Here is a 23,112-nt window from a genome sequence, read left to right as displayed (position 1 = left end):
GTTGAAAACGATTGTTGAAAATACAAGGGTGGAGTCACAAAGAGAAATTCTGAAATTATTATCAGATAATTGAGGATTTTCGCAGCAATGTGGAATTGTTTGACGTTGAATGTTTCCATCATTCATTGGTAACTAGTCCTAGTGATGGCATAACGATGTATCTACTATGTTGACATTGATAAATTGGAATGTTTAAGACAACTAGTTCATTGGAACTGACTAGCTGATGACAACCAAGTTCATGCAGAATTTCATTCACAAATCAAATGAATAATAAACAGATTTTTCAATAAATGGTCGGAAATGTATTATATTCTGTAGCAAAAGCATACTTGTATTGCACACTGAACTGTACAGCGTGCACACCAAATCTTTTCGAAGAAATTCCTCCTAACAATGTCTCATTTTCCTGAATTTGTTTGTTTCATGAAACTACCAAAATCAGCTTAATTGGAACCATTGAACGGAAACGAAAGAGACAGTCGTTCCTTTGGGTGACCCAATTCTAGTTTCGCGACATCTTTGACAAAAGCATATCAATCTTAATGAAGTGGGAGCAGGACTTACATGATGTGGAGGTCAACTGGTGTACTATGCAGGCTGCTAGGCACAGAATTCCAACAGGTCAACAAGATGTGTGACCTGAGGTCATAGGATAGAAAGAGAAGAAGCATTCGTTCGCCTACACCTTCCAAGTTTCGCTGTTGGGCCCCGGGAGAGGCTATAAAACCACTTTGCCAATGTGTCACAACAACACGTTTCTCTCTCAAGTGGTGTGTATGTCTCACTCACTTCTCACTTTCCTTTACTTTGGAAGATGAGTTCTTCACTGTTGACTCATGTGATGCAACCTGTTTGGAAGACAATAGCCACAAGGGAATGGACACACATTACAAAGAACGTAGAGCGGCATGTATCGATTCTGAAATAATTTTCCGCATGTATTTTGAAAGGGATCAATGATTCCATTAATATTGTTTGAAGATAAAATAAAGAACGATGAACTTCGAAAAAATCCTAAGCTTTATTCAAATTGTTGAGGGATTTGTTTCCAAAACAAAAGGAACACTGACTCCAATTCTGTACAGATCTTTAACTAAGCTTTGATCTATTTTCTCTTCTATCCAAATTACAATCGATAATAGCATAGACGAAAAATGAATAAATTCTTCATCTATGATATCAGGTTCAGATTTTCAATTATCAGATTCCTAATGATGCTTGATTAAATATAATCTATGATATCAACTCATTTGCCTCTATGATTATGGGCATTGATAATGTGATATGAGTATTAATAGAAGGTTTCCATCGATACAATGTCATCGGTGAATCAATTGAATTTATGTATATGGAATGAGACGAACATGCTATTAAGGATTTCACAATGCATTGCACAGCTCAAAAAAGGTACAATCATTTATCCTCTATTGTTATCGATAACAATAAAAACAATTATCAAATAGTCTGTAGAATAGGGTTGATGAGAATTGGTGATGGAGTCTATTCTAGTCAGAGTACCTTCAAAGTCGAACATTATGATTGACAAATTTTGAAAATGAAGAGTATGATAAGCGTAAAGTAATAGGCGGAGTAACAGAGAAAGAAAATAATAGTGAGTCCAATTTAAAGCAGGAGAGAGAGTGTGAGAGATAATCGTGCAATCTGACAAACTATTGTCATCATTGATGATTCTGAAGTGCACACATAATACTAATCACAAAAGCCCTTCCATACTCATTTACTGAGTCATTAGACTGCTATGTTGGTTGATACAGTAACTGTTCACAATGCTCGTAAATCAGTTCCAAAGGGCGGAATGTCATCAGCTCATCAGAGAGGAGGAAATGATGGACTTGTGGAGAGGGAACGAGGATGTGAGGAGGAGGTGGAATTGACGGAGGACGAGGAGTAAGAGGATATGATGTAGGATAGCGAGGAGGTAAATGAACAGTGAAGTAGATGAACCAATAGAATCGACTCAATCGCCCGTAACATTCGGCATTTAACTGTGGAGGAAGCTCAATTCATGAGCTTCAATCACATGATTGTATACAAGTACGTTGTCGATGCTTCATCGACCTTGACTTATCCCAAATAATATCTCTTGCTCGTAAATCATGGGAAGAATCTCTGTTACATCTCGGAATTAACTGTTGTATTGATTGTTCATTCATACCAGTATTATTTTCTCATAGAGACACTTTTCCCTATCCCCAACAAATCCATTGATAGCTGTGTAATAAATGTTATCTGTTATCAATGTTATTATGATTCTGTTCATTCACATTATAACAATATACATTTCCTTTGACAGATGCATAACAATATCTTATCTGTTATCTATTTTATGATTGATATTATTGGCGCTATAAGTGAACTTGATTTGACTTGAACTTCATTTACTTCATTACACATTTTGGATTTTTTCTATTTCGATTGATATCTGTTCCGAAATGTTTCAAATTTCTTGACATCCAACATTTTAACATTCACTAAAACATGTTAACATTCGAATTTTTCATAAGGAATAATGCGAAATAAAATATTCGTTATTTCATTCTATTGAAATAATTATGTTTGATGTTATAATTATGTTTTTTGAAGTATGCAAATGCCCACTAATCTGTTTTGAAATTCTAGTGCTATCTTGAATATTTGAAGTATCTTGGATATATTATATGATTAACTATATTACATTAATTATATGATTGTTTATTTGATTTATCTATCTGTATTGTACTGGTCTTGATTATTTTTATATTATTTTTCATTTTATTTTTCTTTATTATGAAAGCTGTATCAATTCTAAAAGTATGTTAAATATAGTGAGGAATGTTTGAACTCGTAGCTAGAGCACAAGATTTCTTTTTCTAGTCACGCCAAATATTTAACAAAACATTATGTATTTATTCCCTTTTAACACTGTTGTTAATTGGTGAAATAAATTTGATTTGATTTGATTGGAATGTGTTACAATGTCAAAATAAAGAATTATATTTGATTGGAATTGATTTGACTTGAAGGTTGCAATATTATTGAATAGTACTTTCTGAAACTAGCAATCATATTAAAAACTTTTCTACCTTGCAAGTGAGTGTAATATAACATTCATCAGCTAATACAAACCCCTGTTAAAAAGTTATAAGTTTCGAGAACATTTAACTCACTTTATCAATCCAACTACCAGTCGGTGGTATTATTTTTCATTCAAAGTTTTATTTTTAAAATACTTTCCAATGAATTTAAACTTTAATTCATTTTTGGTGAATTTTGAAAAAGGCCCCGGACTTCAGTGTAGCTACTGTTCAGGGCCACAGATTGCAAGCCACACAAACAAGTCCTCTGTAAACAAGCAACAGATTACCATAAAGTTTTTCCATTATAACTTATTCCATATTTGCCTCTATGTCTCATCCTCAATCTCCATTTCGCAATCTGCATCCAGCTCACACCTCTGTGCTCCGTCCCTTTCATTTTCAACCGTTACTCCATCTCAAAGGAGTAATTGGTTACATCGGACATTCAACTTTCAATCAGTACAGCTCTTCTGATTGAATTTCATTATTTTGGTTATATGTGCTAATTCGTGGAATTTCTTATAATTGTACAAAACATTACTGGATTACTGGCATAATTGACTACAGTTGTTAGGATTGAATTTGATACTATGAATAAGGATAAGACATATTGGATTGAATAAAAAATGTATGCATTCAGCTCTCAAGAAAAAACTAGTATTTGAACAAGAGACTAACTGACTATTGTAAATATGATCAAAAATACCTCAATATCTGTAACATCTCAAATACTACACTCAACTACACTACACTTTCTGTAAAGTAGACTTAACTGTCTACTGAAGGAGTCTTCAAAAACGTTATAAGTTTTTGCAACACTCTCAAAATGCAAATATAACAACAATACTACATTCGTATACTGTGAACATGATATTAATTCTTGTTTGTGTCAAATAGTTGACTGGATGCTCTGTTATGCTTCATTTTCTGGTCTATCATAATTCTCAAAACATTTACTTCAGTTGCCAAAGAGTTTAAACTGTCCAAAACTGGTTACAAATTCATTTTAACTCAACCAATTTTGCAAATTTCTTTGTTGAAATTCTTTTACACCTCAAACTCATTTACTTCAGTGGTCAATTACTTGTGGCCATATAGCTCATATCAGTCCACTGGTCAGAACTGTCCAAAACCTCTCACAAATTCACTGTAAAATACTTCATATTATGATTGTAATTATCTAAAAATAAAAAAATACCTATCCATCATAATGTTCTGTATCCAACTCCATTGGGATAAATTGAATATGAAAATGTATAAAATATGAGTTTGATTTGAAATTCAATCAATTTCTCAAATTAACTCTTCTCAATCTTAAACCTCTCAACAAAAAGTTAACACTCTTCAATGCTCCTTTCCATTACGAACTGCTTGTTAATAATCACTTTTGAATACAGTGCACATATATGTGTGTCCGAAAGCGCTCCACAAATGTGAGTAGAAGCTAATAGGTTTTATTTATGAAAATCAGACTGCTATGTCATAATTCAAGTATTCAAAGTGAAAAAGTTAACATTTGTCTTTGCAATTCATTAACACTTCCACAACCTACAAGAATAATGTTTATATCTGAATACGCTCATTACTGAAGCACCTGTGTCAATTCACATGGACAATCAAAATTCCAGTATTGGAGAACTGCAAGCATTAATAGGGATCAGCAGTTTTATGAATGAAGCTCTATTTGGAGAATCAGCGTCGACAGTGTTCGCCGGTTATCATCTCCAAACAAGCCGGCTCGTGTCCATTATCTTTTCCATCAGCTATTCCATTCGTTTCTGTGTGCATAGGATTACATCGGTTTACCCGATCAATACTCCATTCTGATAGGCTCTCCATGGTTTCACCATCAGGTTTCGGCTGTCTATTGTTTGCCAAATCTCTTGTTTGTCTACCTATATAGCCCGTTATTTTAATCTTCGATATACGATTTTTCAATCTGAGGATTGCAAGCTATTATCATTGCCTTGAAAGCAGTGAACTCGTCGGAATTATGCCGCTTATTAATTCGGGGTCGACTCCAGGGAGAACAATTTCCCACGGTGTGAAAAGTACCGATATTTTTGCTTTCCGCACTAAATGATGAATATCGGTACATACTTGTGCTAAAAACAAGACAATCAGTACGTAGTTCTTGAATAATATCTATATTCTAAGTAGGAATTTTATACAGTACATTATGTAGTATAGATACTATATTATGTGCAAAGTGCAATGTAGTATCAGTATACAATAAATATACAGTTATACGTATGGTATGAACTTGTACTGCAGAAAGATTGAAAGGAAACCACCTATGAGAATCAAGCATGAACAGCTATAGACAACATGTATCAGATGCTCCCCTAGTGTTCTGATTCCATGAAAACCACGATATTAGTTCATATAGTTGTAATTCTACTGTAAAATTGAGTGTATACGCCGGTATCTAGTGTTCGGTATTCCTCTAGTTTCATGTGAAGCAATTCGTGTTGAATTGGTGTGATTATCAGCTTCATGCAATCAACTGCACACCTACTTTGAACAAGGAAAGTATCCGGTCTTATTAATTTGATGCACTGCTAGGCTACCACCCACTGTGGGATTTCATTGTGAAGAGTTGACTGGTTGGATGTTGTAAGCAGATAGTACTCCGGCTTCCTAACGAAGGATGTTACCGTTTCAATTAGCCGTTGATTTAATCGTTGTTTCTAGAAACTGGTAACTACTTGATATCAATTATACAAAATAAAACTATTATCGGGTTGATAAATTGGAAAGGATGAACAGAATAACTGTCCTACCATAAGGCCTATGGCACACTCGGCCATCATTGTGGAGCCACCAAGCGATATCATGGAATCAAAATTGTAGGATGCCACATATATTATGAAATATGTCATATGAATAAATGAATTTATTTTCTCCTCAAATTACATAACATATTATTAGAAATTAAATGGTGTTTTGGAAATTTTACCGATGACGTCTCCAGTAGTGTGATCAAATAAATTTTGGAGATCAGATATGTCATATTTTAGAAGCGCAAGCAAACGCACCACCAAAAGTGTGGAGGCAGTGAGCCCCGACTTTTTGATCCTCTAGCTGGTGACGCGATCAAGTAATCTAATTGACTCATATGGAGCATGTCCCAATACCCTTCCAGAATCGCAATCACTCACCACTTAAATACCATATTCGTGATGTTTAAACATATTTTTCATTTTATTTTATGACCGTACAGATCTGCTTGGTGGAAGTCAATGTACCTGGAATACAATGTATTCTAGGTAATACAATATATACAATGTGTTTCTAGGTATATTGGTTGAAGTTTTGGTGACAATTTTGGTGGAGTGTTCTAAACATTTTGCCACCAGAATCGCGTTCATGTTGGCCGAATGCTTTATTTGAATCTCTGAATTCAATTGTGACTTTTGGAATATTCACAAACTCTAAACGATGTCATTATATCCGTAATCAATAGATGAATTGCAAATCGAATTTCTATTATCAATTCTCAGTACACATTTTCTATGAACAATCATTCCCTCACATTTTGAAATCTCAGGTGGTTGAATACGCGTTGTGGTAGTCGCGCTATCGCTTATTCATGCTATTTCCTCTGAGAATTCACTCTAGCACACTCACACATATACACCTCAGTAATAGACCATTGCTGGTGCAAATGGGTCAAAGAGTTCCAGTACACTTCATCTAATGAATGAACAAATTGTCAATCCAGAGAAACGCTCATTACCATAACAGAGAGAGACTGCAGCACTATGTGTTCTTGCTTTTTAGCTTCCGAATGAGATGGCATGAAAGAGTACTTAGGAACCGAGTGAATTGCAGAAATAGTGGTGATAAATAAGGAAAGATGTGTAGAAGAAAATAGACGAAGAGGATAGGGAGATGAGATGATTGAGAGAGAATTATTTTATAATGAGATTCTTAGGGTCATATGCTAACACTACGCTTAACACTTAACCATGTTTACTTGTAGATATGGTAGCATTTATCATAATGTGTTTCATACGAGGTTTAAACGGAAAGCTGATATCTCTCCGTTTAAACCGAGTATTTGCATACGGGCCTAGAGCTACAAGCATGATAAACGTGACATTATGATTGAAATGATAAGGCATATCGACTAACCATTACCTATTAAAAACTATCAAAAACTATTATCATATATTATATATTGAAAAAAACATATTAAATTTACAGCAGGTCTAATTAAGTCTGAGCAGTGACTTTTCTGTGAGAAGAGTAATCCCACCTAGTAATCATGATGATAATAAATTTGTGAGGAATGATTGTATGAGACTGGTAACAAAGGAAACAGGGGTAGAAAGAGGGATTTTCCAAGAGAGAACTAGCAAAAGATTAAGATTGAAAGAAAACCTATGAATACCATGTATGAGCTGCTTCAAACGAAAGAGCAAAGAGCAAGAGGATTTATAAAGTATGTTGGAATGGAGTGTGGGTGTAAGTTAAACGGGAAAATTCAGAGGAAAGAGAATATGAATGAGAGAGAATGATGGAAAATGTGGTGAACCGTGTAATGTTAGATAGACAGGGACGATTGTCGAGAGAGAGAAGCTGTTTGAGAGAGTTAAAGAGAAAGATGGAGAGAGTTGTTGACGATGACGCTGATGATGAGAGGTAAGAAACAAATTGAAAGAGTTGGAAAGAGAGATTGAATGCAGGTAGAAGAAGACAAGAGAAAAGATAAAAGGAATGATAACAAATATCGGAATGAATTGTGGTGGAACTATTAATTGTAAATAGATTAATAATATTGTGATGAGTAGAGAGAAGCTGCTTGAGAGAGTTGACAAAAAAGAATGAGAGGTGAAGTTCCTGACTATAAGAGAGAAATAGATTGAAAGGCGTGAGGAGAAGTGGATGTTTGTGAGATGGAGTGAGAGAAAAGATCATTTATTTATTTTTTTGCTTATTTACATTAACCTATGCCCAAATCAAATACATGATTAGAAAAGAAACAACAGGTCTAGCCCAAAACTGTTCCCTTTCCAAATTTTCATAGTAGTACCTAAGCCAAAATCTAAAATGTAGGCTATGTTGCTTCACTTTGAATGAATGACGAGAAAGAAGCACGATTATTTGAAAGAGTTGAAGAAAAAGTGTGGGTGTAAATAGAAAATAATAGTGAGAAAATCATTTTTAGAGGGTAGAAATTGTGGTTGTAATTAATTTTTCATAGAAGAAGTTGGTGGTGAGACGAGAGAGATGAAGGAAAAGAGCGGATGAATATATGTGTAAGAGATAGAAAGATAATGAGAAGAGAGAAAGGTAGACAGAGAGAAAGAGTAGATGTATGAGAGGTGGATTAAAAGAGTTGAAGAGAAAGAGTGGGTGTAAATAGGATGAAAGGGATTGAGAAAGACGAGAATATGAATGAGAGCAAACTTTGGTAGAAATTGTGGTGAAGCGATTAATAGTACAGCAGTTGAAGATAGTGATGAAAAGAGAGAAACAGATTGTGAGTGAGAGAGAGAGAGTGAATTGATATGAGTATCCCATTAGAAACGTGCTGTGCCCACCTCGTTGGAATACACTGCGGAGAGACTTGGTAATATCGCACCCCCAATTTGCATCCCAAATGGCGCTCCGTTTTTGTCAAGTGTGAACTCACTAACTGGGCATCCCTCCCCCCCTACCCTGTACCGTGACACCCCCAGCAACTGTGAGGCCACTTCTGTGCAATATCCTAATGCCGCCCATATAACTAACTAACTAACTAACCAGGCCCGGTTGCAAGAGACGATTCATCTCTATGAAGATGGTCAAGAAGTTGGAAACTGGCAGCTTGAACAAATTTGTGAGGTATTGACGTGCCTATGATGTGCAAGTCATGTTATGACTAGATTATAATTTTGCTGATCTAGGAGTTAACGTACTCTTCATATAATTTGTTCTATATCATTTATTGTATTTCTGAGAACTAACCTAACGTTTTTACATAATAATTACATCCACAAAATTATACTCTACTCATCACTTGAGAATCAGGGTATTGCAGGAGTTGAGACTCTGTATACCTGGGTTTATAGAAGCTATGAACATCTACTTGGATTTTAGTGAACTAATTGTATCAGAAATTTATTGAGGCTGTACCATTATTGGATAATAAGTATCAACAATTAAGAAATGAACAAACATTATTTTTCTAATACCATTCAATGATTGTAATACCATTCTTGTAATAGTTCTCAGTAATACTTTGATTTTCGTTAAGTTCTGCTTGGAGTTAGGAGCAATACGGTGGAATCAATCACTTCTAATTCTGGGTTAGATATAAATTATTACGTGAAGAGTCTCCACTAGGTAGAGCGATTGTAAATCTCAACTATATGTTGAGATGATTACCTACGTGTTTAGGATAATTATATTAATGTTGTTTTGATAATCAGTTAAGAAAGTTGTCTTCAATAAATCTCCAACACCTAATACATATTATCTAACTGGGAGTATATACATAAAGCAATAAGAAACATCGAAGTTGTGTATAAATTTCTATAATTATTCTTTACAAGTTGACAAAGTTTTCAAGGTCATATTATCAACTTTTCATGAAAGTACCATACATAGGAGAGAATATAGTGTAATCGAAGCCTAGCATTGAGTTTTTCGAAAATCCATTGTCACATTTAGGTATACGTTTCCCTAAATAAAAAAATCACAATTATGGAGAAGATTAATGATACCTCGAAGGTTGCTCTTTAAACCGCAATAGTGCTTCTGTGATAGTCTTGAACATTATTAGGCTTTTCACTCCATATTCAACGTCTTGAATCTGTGCACTCAACACTACTCCCGCTCATTACATACGAGAACAGAAGAAATTTAATGTAGGTAATAATTCCATGCAAGTCGTAACTCTTATCTAGAAACATCTGCATAGTGTGCTTAATCTCTACTTGTACCAAACTATAAAATTCAAATCACTGCTACACAGACGCTGCCTCCCGATACATGAATGTCAGATTGTATTGTTCATCAAAGCTTTTTATAACTCAATCATCATTAATCATTATTTGTTATTGCAATTTGTACATTAGAATTGCATTTCTGCAACCTTGGCTTTCATTATTATTTGACAGACCCTCTTTGGCTACAACCTACTTATGGTTATTAATTTCCTTCAAAGAAAACCTTTTTGATTATTACAACTTTCTATCTGTGTACTTAGCAACATTAGATAGATAATTAATGTGAATTTTGAAGAACAATTTTCGGAATGACAAAAATTGTGTGATGAAACTGGCATAATACATCCAAAATACTGACTGCATAATGTGCAAAATGACAAAAAGATTCGATGCTCTAAAATATCTTTCTAAGTCAGGTTTTAGGTGAATTCGAACAATTCATGCAGCACTTCTGATACATTACAATACTTCTGATTTAATTCATGATGCAATATAATACATATTGATACAATATGATGATTTTTCGGTGAGAGCTCATCTCACGTAACTTAGAATCAAACTTTATGGAAGTTATTCATCAGGTATAACGGTGATCCACAGACCATAGCAGAGCAGTGAGGGCTTCATCTCTAGCACCGGACACTTTTTAGTTTGTCGCTCTTCCTTCCTTATCCTTCTCTCCTCCGTCTCTCTCTTCCCCTTCTGTCTCTCACTCTGTCTCTGTTCCTCGATTGACCGGGAAACCAGAGGACATCGATGCATTCTGGATCGGAGGATGCGGTGTTGCCGCCCTGTCTACTATCTCGATCAAGGACACCCTGCCGAAGGCGAAGGATTACTTTTAATGTCTCGGTTCTGTCTGACTTGACGGCAACACTGCCTCTGCTTGCATCTTCTCTTCTTCCATGACCATTATCACTATTTGCTCTTCAACGATAATCAATATTTTGTTTTATCAATATTTACTTACGACAATCCTTCCACATTCCTTCATCTCCCTTCTCTCAAGATCATTATCATTATTTGCTCTTTCATATTCCTTACTCTGATGATCAATATTATGTTTCATCAATATTTAGCCCGACGAAACACTTCGACTTGTCTTCACCTTCCCTTTCTTCTAAGATCTTTATCACTGTTATATCAATTTGCTTTTCCATATTCCTTCGAATACAGATAAATATTCAGTTTTACATTTTTACTCCACTATGAATGCCTCTCTTAGATTATCTTAGGGATCAACAATGTTTTCTCTGGGCTGTTCCTCCTCTATAAAAGTATTTCTCTTTTCCTTTTGAATATTATCATTGTGTATATGTCCATACCTGATAATGACAATAATGTTCTTCTTTTTCTCTATCGAACCCTTCTGCCTCTCAGCGTCGGGTGGACAATAATGTAACATTTTCAAAATTTGGGAATGGAATAGTTTTGGGCCAAGCCTGTTGATCCTACCCAATCATATTTATATGATTTGTGATTGCATCCACGAATGAATAAATAAATAGATGAATAATATTCAATAGGTATTATTAATCTCTTTATGATGATGCGCACATGAGTCCTAAGCTTGAACATAGATCATGGATAGGATGAAAATGAGAGATCAGAGATAATCTCTCATTGAATGTTATAATGCTCCTTTTTACATTGATAATAATTAATAATAATAATATTTTCCTAAATTCTCTACTACGTATACCATCATCAGAGTTATTCCTTTGCATTTCCTGTACCTGAGTTCCTCTCTATAATTAGATCTGGGGTTGGTATTTTGTTTGATCAAGAAATCCCCTTCATCTTACAAACGCCAGTAAACTGTTTTTGACAAGTAAACTGAAGCTCATGTACTGAATTTCCTCTATAACGAGTTCTTTACGAATATTCTCCACCAAAATCTCAAACGCTTTCTGGATCATTAATTTAATGGAATGTTTTCAATCAAACATCCATTCTGAATAACCTCACTATGAAATTCTCTTTACAATGTTAAACTTGTTCCAACTCACTGTTTTCCAAAACTATTATGTGATCTTAACATTGCAAGATTGAAACGGAGGTAGAATTTCGTTCAACGTAGAATAATTTATGATGAATAGAACCAAATTTGAATGCTTTCCTTCAACTTTATACAGGAAGAAGGGAAACAAGGAACTCTAAGGGGGATGGATATAGAGGGAAAGCAAGCATGATGAAAAGAGATGATCATTTCTCAACCATTGGTTTGAATATTGTGTTGCCATAGACATATAATTTCTATGATTTAATGAATAATGGTAGAATACTGTTAGAACAAAACTATGCAGATTCTAATCATTATCAAGAACAAATTTTTGAAAACCAAATATACACATTCTCTTGAGTCTAAATTCTATATTCCCTATAGAATATTGTAATCTATCACTATTTAGAATATTCTATCTTGTTCACTATTTTGATGTTTATTGATCTCGGGGTGATTGAAAGGATGTTTCATTCAAAATGAGTATTGGAATTTTGGAGCTATTATTAGTCTAAAAGTGAACAAAACAATAATTTTAGGTAGAAAACCAACTGATAATTTTTCAAAATATTCAATCGTGTTCACGATTGTGAATTTTTTATGATCTCAAGGTAGTTGAAGTAACGCCGAATCCAAAAATGTTAGTGGGCTCTTTCAAGCGGTGCAGAGTGTATGAAGAGGGAGCAAACTGTATTATTGGAGGCTTACAGATAATAATAAAGCACTAAGCCCTCCTTCCCTGGTTGGGCCTACATATCGATATCACCAGCAAGCATGATTTTGACAGCAGCATGTTCCACTCCAGCAAATCAATTTCGAATACCAGGAATAGAACCCAATTCCCTGAGCAGCGAGCATCCCGCTCAGTTCAGACATCAAGATTGATAATAGATTGTGCATTATCTTGTAATTCTCAATTAAGATGGCGGAAAGTGGTTGTGGTTACCAGCAGAAAAAGCAGGCTCAAGGAAAGAGAATGTCGATAACTGGTGAATGAAGGATGAAGTGGAGTTGATGCTCGTGGCAAGAAATAGACGGAGATAATGATTAAAATTGGAGAATCATTTTCTCCTGTTGTCGCTGACTACAAACAACAAATTTTCGTTCTCTTTATGAGAGATTCATAATTTCAGATCAATATTATATCCATATTTCAATAGAGAGAGAAATACAGATATAAAGAAAAATGGAGTGACAAAGAGAGTGAGGAAGAGAATGAGAGAGAGAGAGAGAGAGATCATATTCATTTATTAATGTAAGTTACAATATACATACAATATGATAGAGAAATTGATTAATTTACTGCTATATTTATGCAGATTACATTATATGTTTGCTTATACACTTATAGCTTACAACATTTTTAGAGTAGCATACATAATATGAACTAAAATAATAATTATTGAACTGATATTATTGTCGTATAATAATTATTATTATTGAAAGAGAGAGAGAGAGAGATAATAGGGATAAATACAGTGAATTCAAGGAGGTTTAAAAGTGGAGGTGAGCATTTGCTTGTTGAGTTGAGATATCGCAATAGAGTGAAATGTTGTGACGTCAAAAAATGAAGGAAAAATAAGATGAGAAAACTCCACAACACTTATAATAATGGTTTTTCGCTAAGCCGTTGAAAGCTTCTGTCCATTTTTAGAAGCGATTCCTGAATCACAAAGTGATGCTGCATCTTAGAAATCATCAGGCAGTTCCACAAAATCAATACGGGAGGAGGAAGTTGACTCACAAGGAATAAACTGGAAATCTTCTATTCATATTAATTTTATTGTAAGTTTCAATGAGTAGTTATTTTTATCCATTTATTCAGTCATCTCTTATGACAATGCATAATTTTATTTTTAATACCTGCAGTACTTGTTGGGTTGGTTTGATTAAATTAAATTGAATTAATCTTTCATTTTCGGTTAACATGTAACTTATTTTCTATATAGCTTGGAGTTTTATCCGTATTCGTGTGATGATAATAATGTGCAACTCCTACGTCACTGATAAAATATCATAGGTGATAAGTTTCTCGCATAACTTACTGTTAAAAACTTTTGAATCGTATTTCATGTATCAAGCTTAAATTCTGTTATAACTGATGACGTGATTGACTCCGCAGTACGATTGAAACTCGCGGATTTGAATGAGGAAAAGGTCTATAGATTCGAACTTGGTGACTCTATCACCAAAAATTGCCGCAGTTCGTTTGAACCGAACGAGACAAATCTGCTTCTGTAATCAACTCATTGAATTTATCAATAAGCAGTTGATTGCTTCTCTCTCAAATTGAAACTAATTGACTTCTGGTAGACTCCTCCTCCCACAGGATAATTAATTGAATTTCAACGTCCTGTTGTAATGAGGGGAAATTAGCTGGTGAATTCTTGAAACAAGATGGAAACTCCATGCCTCGACTTCAGGTAAAGTTCACTTTGCTAAGTAATTTTCCTTCAGGCTCTCTGTGACTGGGTGAAACGACAGGGTACCTACGTAACAGTAATTACGAGAGAATAATTCACTGTATGCAAGATTAAGACTTTGGTGGATGTTTTCAAAAAGAGACAGGAATTTGAGGGATGAAACTGACACTAAAGTGGAAGTAAACCATGTAGACTACGAATACTTCTCCAAGTAACTATCTTCAAGTAGTAAAGTTTGTCGAGAAACTATGGAGAGGATAACTCATAGTTAGAGTTTATTATGCATAAGCATTATTTTGACTATATAGCTCTTTATTGCTGGGAAGTGTAAGTATTCAATGAATTTAATGTACTCATAAAGCCACCAAGTCATTACTAAATTAATTTTCCAAAGTGATCCACGCCTACTCTGTTTCTTGATATTATGTGTGCAAGCTATTAGGTGAGGTTTACTGTCAAATAATATTCTGCTGTAGGCTATATATTGTTTCAATGAATTAATTATATAGAATTCTGCTAAATCAATTCGACTTTTTTCGGATGACTCCTACATAAGCCTCAATCAAATCTTCGATAAAAATATGAGATAATGAAATAAACCTTGACTGGATTCGAAACCACAACCATTTCTAAGCATAAGTTGATCTTGTTCCATTCAAATACATGGCTACGAAAATACATCCATTGCAAATTAGCTTGTTGAATCATTGAAATTGTCTACTGATAATAATTCGTTTTTCAATTGAATATTTGTGAGCTTTCATTGTACTGTAATGGGAAATTTGAAGTTAACACTTCAGTCTATATCTCTCACCAATCGGTACAGTGCTAATTCATCAAAGTCTAAATGAATTAAATTGGGATTGTTCATTTTAATTGTCACATGAACTTACAAATTAAAATTACTTATCATTTATTAATAATCAAGGGCTCGAAATGAGACTGGCATGAGACTTATAATTATGAATCAGCAATAATAGATTTCGAAATTAATAATCCAAGTTAATCAATCAGATTTTGGGATAGAATTCCTGGAATTTGGAATTTGATCTGATCAATTAGTGGCAATCAGATACATATTTCGAGCTCTCATGCCATAGTAGTCATAGTTTTAATTAGCAATAATTAATGTTCCTGAATTCTGTCTCTCCACTCTCAACCCTTCTCCCTCTCTTCCGTTAGGTGGAATTCATCATGGTAAATGAATTCTAAATCGAGTTAGCTTTGTAGAGATCTAGAACTCCTACAAATAGAAACTAATAGGTATTCAATCAAATCAACAGCGTTCCATTGATCTGGTTCACGTAATACTGATTACTAGGATGCCTGGACTGAATGCTGGATGTCTTGATAACTTACTGTTATGCGCCCCGGAATCAGATTGGGATTAATATAATAGGTTCACAGTAGTTGGTGATTATTATAGCCGGCTTGCAGATGACGCGTTAGATTGGATGCTGAGGATTGATATTGCTTTGAGAAGATTTAGTGTGCACCACCTGGATTCAGTAATGCTTCAACGCCGATTTGACACGATTTAGTGCACTTATGGCGGAAGGTAATCTGCTTCTCGTCTAAAAATCCAATCTCTCGCAATCTGAATTATTGCTGAATGTGTTGCTGCGTTGATAATGAATTTCCTGAGTTTAGAAATCGCTTCCCCGTCTGTGAAGGAAAATTCTTTCATATTGGAAAATTTGCCCATTCTCAAACGGTTTAGCACACATTTGACGTAGGCTAATACACATCATAAATCCCTCATTTTTCTAAAATCAAATCTCTTTCAATCTCATAATTAGATTGTTTGTTGAATTGATAGTAAATGAGTTTTGCTTTTAAAATTAATTCCTTTGGTCCCAACAGCCACAGGGATCTCGAAAGCATGTTTTCCAGGCTGAAAGAGACGAGAAAATGTTCATATTGGTGAATTTTTTAACGAGCATAAACTTGATTTAAAAAATTACTGTTTGAGTGGCTGGTTTTGAGACCTTTCTATTAATTGTTTGACAGAGTTTTTCGATTCTACTTGATGTTATTCTACTTTGTGACTTTAAACTATTACTTTGACTTAATTACTTCGTAATATTGTATTTCAAGGACTTTGTCAATTACCTATATTGGTCTACGACAGTAAAATCTATTTATTTATCAATCAATGACTTCATTTCTAATTAATGAATAATTGGAGATTATTAAATTAATAATTTTAGATTTCAAATCATCAGAGGAACTCCTTGTTATCATATTGAATGACGGTCTCCAGTGAACAGAAACTGCACTCTGTAAACAGAATAAATTCGAATTATATTCATAATAATGTTTATTACATGTACAGTGCTCTAAATCAGTGATGTACGAGTGAATATTTATATATGATTAATATAGTCTGTGCTATTCTATTCCATTCGACCGATACTGTATTGCAATAATACATTTCTTCATATATTATTCTATTCTTATGAGACTGGCATGAATCATAAAAGTCGCTATAATCAACTGAATTTGATCAAAATGATGCCCAAGTGGAATTTATAGAGAATTGATAATAGAGATAGCTTCTCATTTATTGAGCAGTTTAGAACCTACATGGAAACTAGATTCGTACATACGTATCCGTGTCACTATCAAGGTTATGAATGGATTATTTGGGGATGGAAGCAGCAATAAACACTCAGCAATCCCGAGGGGACAATTTCGCTCGTTCAATCAAAGTGTCAATTAATTAAAAATGTCATCAACATGTCTATTGACGTGCATTCTATGCCTAGCGTGGGTCCATATTGAGCCGGTAGTGGGTGTAGCCTGAATTTTCGCTGGAACCGGAACCGGAAGTTATATCGGTCGCCTATGACAAAGCTGATGTCTGATGGATTGTTATGTATGTGGACAACTGGGATTCGCCCACTGTCCACGGTAATACTAGGTCTATGCTCGGGATTATTCCATCATTACGGACTGCATCGTTGAAGTTACGCTTTCTGATTGCAATTCATATGATTTTCATTTGCGAGGTTTTCTGTTGAATTGACTGATCCTTTATTGGACAGTCTAGGTAATTTTCTAAATGACAAGGATATAATTCCTGAAAGTTGAGAAATCATCAAGATACTCGACAAATGTAGTCTGGACGAATGCAAAGGGACGTACATTTAAAGCATAGTTATATTTGTTGTAGTTCTGACACTGTGTTACATTTGTAAATATTTGAATAACACTTACTTTTTTGGCGAAAATATACTTGAGGTTTGCATTCCACTCCTGGGAAGTGAATTGTTCATTTTGGGAGCTTCATCAGCTTCAGAAGAGAGTTCAGTATTATCATTCACCTAGAATAAAATAAAAACATGAAGAGTGGAATCGTGTTGTTTAAAATGCATTCCAATATTGATGAAATTGACAAGCAGAGAGGTTCTAGTTCTAGTGCAGATTTACTTTGACATTAAAAAGCAACAACTTTGCACCTATTATAACAAACATACACAGGACATGCGTTGGGAAAATATTTATATCAAGCTTTTACATTATGATAGTATAAGTTACATCACAGAGAAAAGATAGCGTAAGTAGATATCCCATGGTATAGGGCGTTTATGTCGCAACTTTTACTGTTATCCCAAGCCGATAGTTCACGTAGGCCTAGTTCTTTCCCATGCAGCTGTGTGAAGCTGGTAGTCTCTCAAATTGTGCCGTTCATACACTCTCATCCCAACAAAACAGTAAAAACTGACAATAATCGACAGTAATCGGCTTGAGATAACAGCAGAAGTTGCGACATAAATTCCCTATACCATGGGATATCTACTTACGCTATTGTTTCTCTATGGTTACATCCAATGACTTGTTATATGTGTAAAATAAAATGAAATGAATGGAGTAAACAAACACTTATATGGAGTACTAACACTATTGAATAATGTTAAGTTGAAGCCGATGAATGGCGCTACGATGTGCTGAATGATTGGAGGAGGCAGAACAGCGAACCTGTCCAATCCCGTACGATCTCCGCCCATCACATTGTGCGACAGCCAATCAGAGTCGAGTCTCTATTTCTATCTTAATCGCGTCAGAATGGATTCACTGTCCTTCATTTATATTTATTTTCATTTGGAAACACTTTAGATGGCATAAAGAAACGTACTATGGATTCATAATTAGTTATAATATTGGTAAATATGAGAATGGAATATAGTCTACTTATTTTTTAAGTTAAAAATGTGAATCGGTAAAGATTCTTCTAATAAGAATTCAAACTCGCTCCTTGTTGAATTTTAAACAAAACTGCAACGGTGCCCTCTTTACTTCAAGTAGGTAGCTATAGGTCCCAAATCAGTACATTTGACAATCGAAGTATAAATGTTTTGTATAAAAATAAAACATATCAACATGATTTTTCGAATTTTATATTTGAATAGAAAAGTGGAAAACCAAAGAAAAATCGCAAAATCATAATCCTACAAGCCTTTAAATTCTGGAATGCTTCATGTGACTTCTCTTTCTATATGACTATATGACTTGTTGCTAGAAATAACACTAATAATTTTCTAAATGAAGCCAAATGGTTTTTATCTTAGAGTAATTTTGAGACCACAAGTAATACAGACAAGAAAAGCTAACTAACAAACAGATCTAATAGACCTACTACAACAGCTACTAATAGATATACTAACATCAGCCACAATGACAAGTTAGTATTCAGACAAAACTAGCCAAATCACGACAAGGTGACAAAATTCTAAATTCCGCACTGACTGGTGACCCAGTTCTATTCCTGTCCTTGACATTGAGCAAAATCAACTAAATAGCCAGCCGCTTTCCCAATGGCAGGTGTAAAATGCAGACGCGTGTAATAATAACTATATCGATTTTCCAAGGTAAGCCACTGTTGAGTTTCATCAAGCAACAGTATGTGCGAAATGCGAATTGTAGGTCACAGCTGTTCGCAGACAGCAGTGTTCATGAGTGCCGTCTGCGATCTGTTCATAAATTTATGACACGATTTCATCGCGCGGTTGCGACGCGATTAGAACAACATCCGAGCTTTGTTTTAGTTCTGTCATGCATGAGGCGGATTTAATCTTCACTGTAGACTTACTAGAACGGTTCTACATTTCTCCCTCAGAATTAATAATTCAATAATTCGTTCATAGTCTTTGGTAATTGGATTTTCATTTTTCGAACTCATCAATTTTCACTTGGGCCATTGTTTCACTAGATACAATACTGGATTCTCATACTTATATGAAATAAATAGGAGAAAGAATGCATTACCATTTCACCAAATCGTTAATCGTCATTATTCATTAATGAGTTACAAAGTTGAAGAAAACTCAACTATCACAGTAAAACACTACAGCCAATAGAATACCGAAAATAAAGTACTAAAATACCCAATAGAATTTTTAGTACTCAAGTTACTCAATACGATATTTTCTGTTTTATTTTTGTGTAGTTGAGAAGTTGATATTGTGGTAATTATTCATATTGAATGGAAAAGACTAAGAAATTGTCAAAAACCACAGATTTATTGGTACTTGGAAAGACCGGTTTCGGCTATTACATCATTGTCAATCTCTGATAAACAATGATAAACAATTTTCTGTTTTAGTTTATAGAAATCGAAGTTGCAGAATAGAAGAAGCACATTATTGTGTGAATATTCTTAATAGCTCATTTCTAGCAGTGATTGCAAAATTTTCATCGACAAAACTTATTATATTCGATGATTATTCATTGAATTCGCAAAATAATCATTTCCATATCAGCAGTCAAAACCAGATATTCAACACACAGAAAATTACTCTTTATATTGACTTGGAACAGCAATGGTCTCCCTTTTTGATACCAATTCACGTTTTTTGATATCATTACAAATGTATAATGTAATTAACACAATATTGACGGAACTCATGCTGTGTATGACATTTGATGAGAAATACAATCAGTTCAAGTTTTTCTAATTTGTGATGAACGAGTAAATAGGAATTAAATGATCGAATCTAGATAATATTACTGTACTTTGATGGAAATTAATAATCAATTCGCTCTCTTAATGTGACTATAGACTTTTGAAAATGTTATAGATATATTATATTCTGGAAATTAATAATAAAATCGCTCTCTTAATGTGACTCTATAGACTTTTGAAACTGTTATCGATATAGAATATTCTGTCACTGTGTCAACAGTCATGATGGAATCATTGATGAAATCGATAATGATAAATCACTGATGAATGATTATGATGCAACTGATCTAATTAGTTGCAAAATTCATGAACGGTGAATTTTTTTCGGCGTTTCAACAAATATTTCATTATTTATTCCGTCCACAGGCGAGCTTGGTAGAAGAAATGATATTCAACCGGAGATTGGGCTTGTAAAATGAGCGTTTTTCCTATTTTATCTCATTCATCTTTCTCCGAGGAAAGTTGAGACTTGTCCAATTTGTGTGCCAATGAGGGGAGACAGAGAAGGAGAAGTATACTGTGATTCCTGTGGAATGAGGGAGATAGAGAGAAATGAAGGGAGAGCGAATGAGAGAGAAAAGATTGGAACCCATCAACGCGCTACGTCAATGATCAAATGACAGGTGCCTCCATCGTAACGTTGATCTTGATTGCATTTTTGGCTTTTTTCTTTTTTATCCATCTTTCCAAATATATCTTTCTCTTTCTAAACGGTTTCACGTTTTTCTCTTCTATACCCTTAGCTATAATTATCACGTTCCTCCAGTTAACAGTATTTTTATTTAATTGGTTATGTTTTTCAAAGTCACGTTTTTCAAAGATTCCAGTTTTCTCTCACAAAATAATTGTTTGAAATCTTTGTTTCCATGACAACAGATTGTGATCAATGAAGAAAATGAGGGTTTTATTACTGTAAATCAAACTCATTCTAACATTGAGAAGCATATTATGCGTTCATAATATTACATGTATTGTTGTGATGATGTTATTTAACTTTACTTCAGTGCTATCATTTCTGCTTTGTTTTAGATAAGTCCTGTCAAGTATAATTTTCCACTTAGATTGTATTCTTGAGAACTCTGCTTCACTATCGATAAGTTATTGAAATCTGCTTCGTATCTTATATTTTTGCAGAGTTACTATCAAGTTTCGTTCAATAATATTGGGTCATTGCCTTGAGTCTTCAACAGTAATTGAGCATTCGATTCTACTGATATGGATCGAACACAATGTGAAAAACAATAATAAACAACTCTAATAATATAAAATTCTGTGTTTCAAGGGTAGAAAACAATAGAATTCGCAATCTTCGTTCTTGACCACCAGAGTCTAGTAATATTTGTCTATAGAATGACAATACTAAATTCATTCTATTTAGTGAAATGACACGTATGATTGGAACTATTTTCACTATTCAGTACTTCGAAGGGTTCAATATTTCCGGGTTTTCTTTTTCGTAATCTCTTCCACAGTTTCTCTGATCATTGACCCATGCTTCCAGAAGCCAGGCTTGAACTAACATGCACACCATCTGATAAAGTGTCAGTCTACTGTTTCTTTAAGACAGTTCGGTGATTTTCGATCGGGCACTGTTGAGATTCAGTGGAGAAGAAAAGAATCAATCAATCTCTACAATCTGGCAGAGAGCACCATTATTCGTTTTTGGTCGCCGAGAGCGGATAAAGGGGAGATGGATGTCGGGAAGAAGGAATAAAATAGGAGAGTGGAAGGAGAATGGTGGAGAAGTCTCTTTCATTTATAGCGACGATTCGTGATAGCAGATTCGAATGTATTTGTCACCGTCACGTTGCCTTGCTCTAGCCACGATCTTTTAAGCTCAGGTAACAATAACAGCAGTACACAGCACTAGTGAGAAGATAGATGCAGAAGGAGGAAAGTAAGGAGAGAGGTGGAATATGAAGGAGAAGAAAGAAGGAGATGCAAGATTGAGAAGAAGGTGAAGGGAAGGAAGAGGACATGGAAGATGGAGAGGAAAGAGGTAATATAGTGGCAAGACATGGTTGGTGGACAACATGCCTGAAGTTTCGCTCTGCTTGAAAACCAATTTTTTATTGTGGATAGCTGACACATAAGCCTGAGGCTTGCACGAGAGTGATAAGTATGGTGAGATGAGAAATAGAGACCTCCATAACTCTCAGAAATTGAAAATTCTTAACCCTTTGCAATTGCAAGCTCAATACTTATAGTTCCTAATAGTATTATTTCAGTTGTTGGACAGGGGCTTGGTCGATCATCGGAACTGGGAGCTAACCGCAAAGTGAAGAGGTTTTCTTATAGTTTTCATTAGTCACAGGTTGTTGTAGTGCGAATTGAGAGAGGACAGAGAAATGGAGAAGGATGTGATGAGGGGGCATAGGAAGAAAATGACGCAGAGAGTTGTGAATTGAACTTTTTTTGTGGAAGTATAACCTACAAGGAAAACAGGAAACAGGAAAATTGAAACATGAGAATGGCTAACAAAGGCTTTTGCCAAGAATCAGTTTTTATTTTACAATAAGAGAACAAGGATGTCCAAGGAAAAGATAGATGGATATGAGGTTCGGAACAGGCAGATAGGTAACCTCATATCCATCCATCTTTTCCTTGAAAATCCTCGTTCTCTCTTTGTAAAATGGAAATAAAAACTGATACTTGGAACCCTGGAAGGAAGAAAAGGAAGAAGATATTACAAAGTTTGAAGGCC

At 34.6% G+C, this 23,112-nt stretch overlaps 1 protein-coding gene across 1 annotated transcript in view; it reads left to right on the top strand.

Annotated features, from left to right (window-relative positions):
• LOC111051995 overlaps positions 1-23,112 on the top strand; it is a 77,581-nt gene that overhangs the window by 39,260 nt on the left and 15,209 nt on the right. The window lies entirely within an intron of this gene.

Source organism: Nilaparvata lugens, chromosome 3 (genome assembly GCF_014356525.2).
Source record: "Nilaparvata lugens isolate BPH chromosome 3, ASM1435652v1, whole genome shotgun sequence".
NCBI lineage: Eukaryota > Metazoa > Arthropoda > Insecta > Hemiptera > Delphacidae > Nilaparvata > Nilaparvata lugens.
Note: the sequence above shows the minus strand (reverse complement) of the source record. Positions and strands in the feature narration are given on the sequence as shown.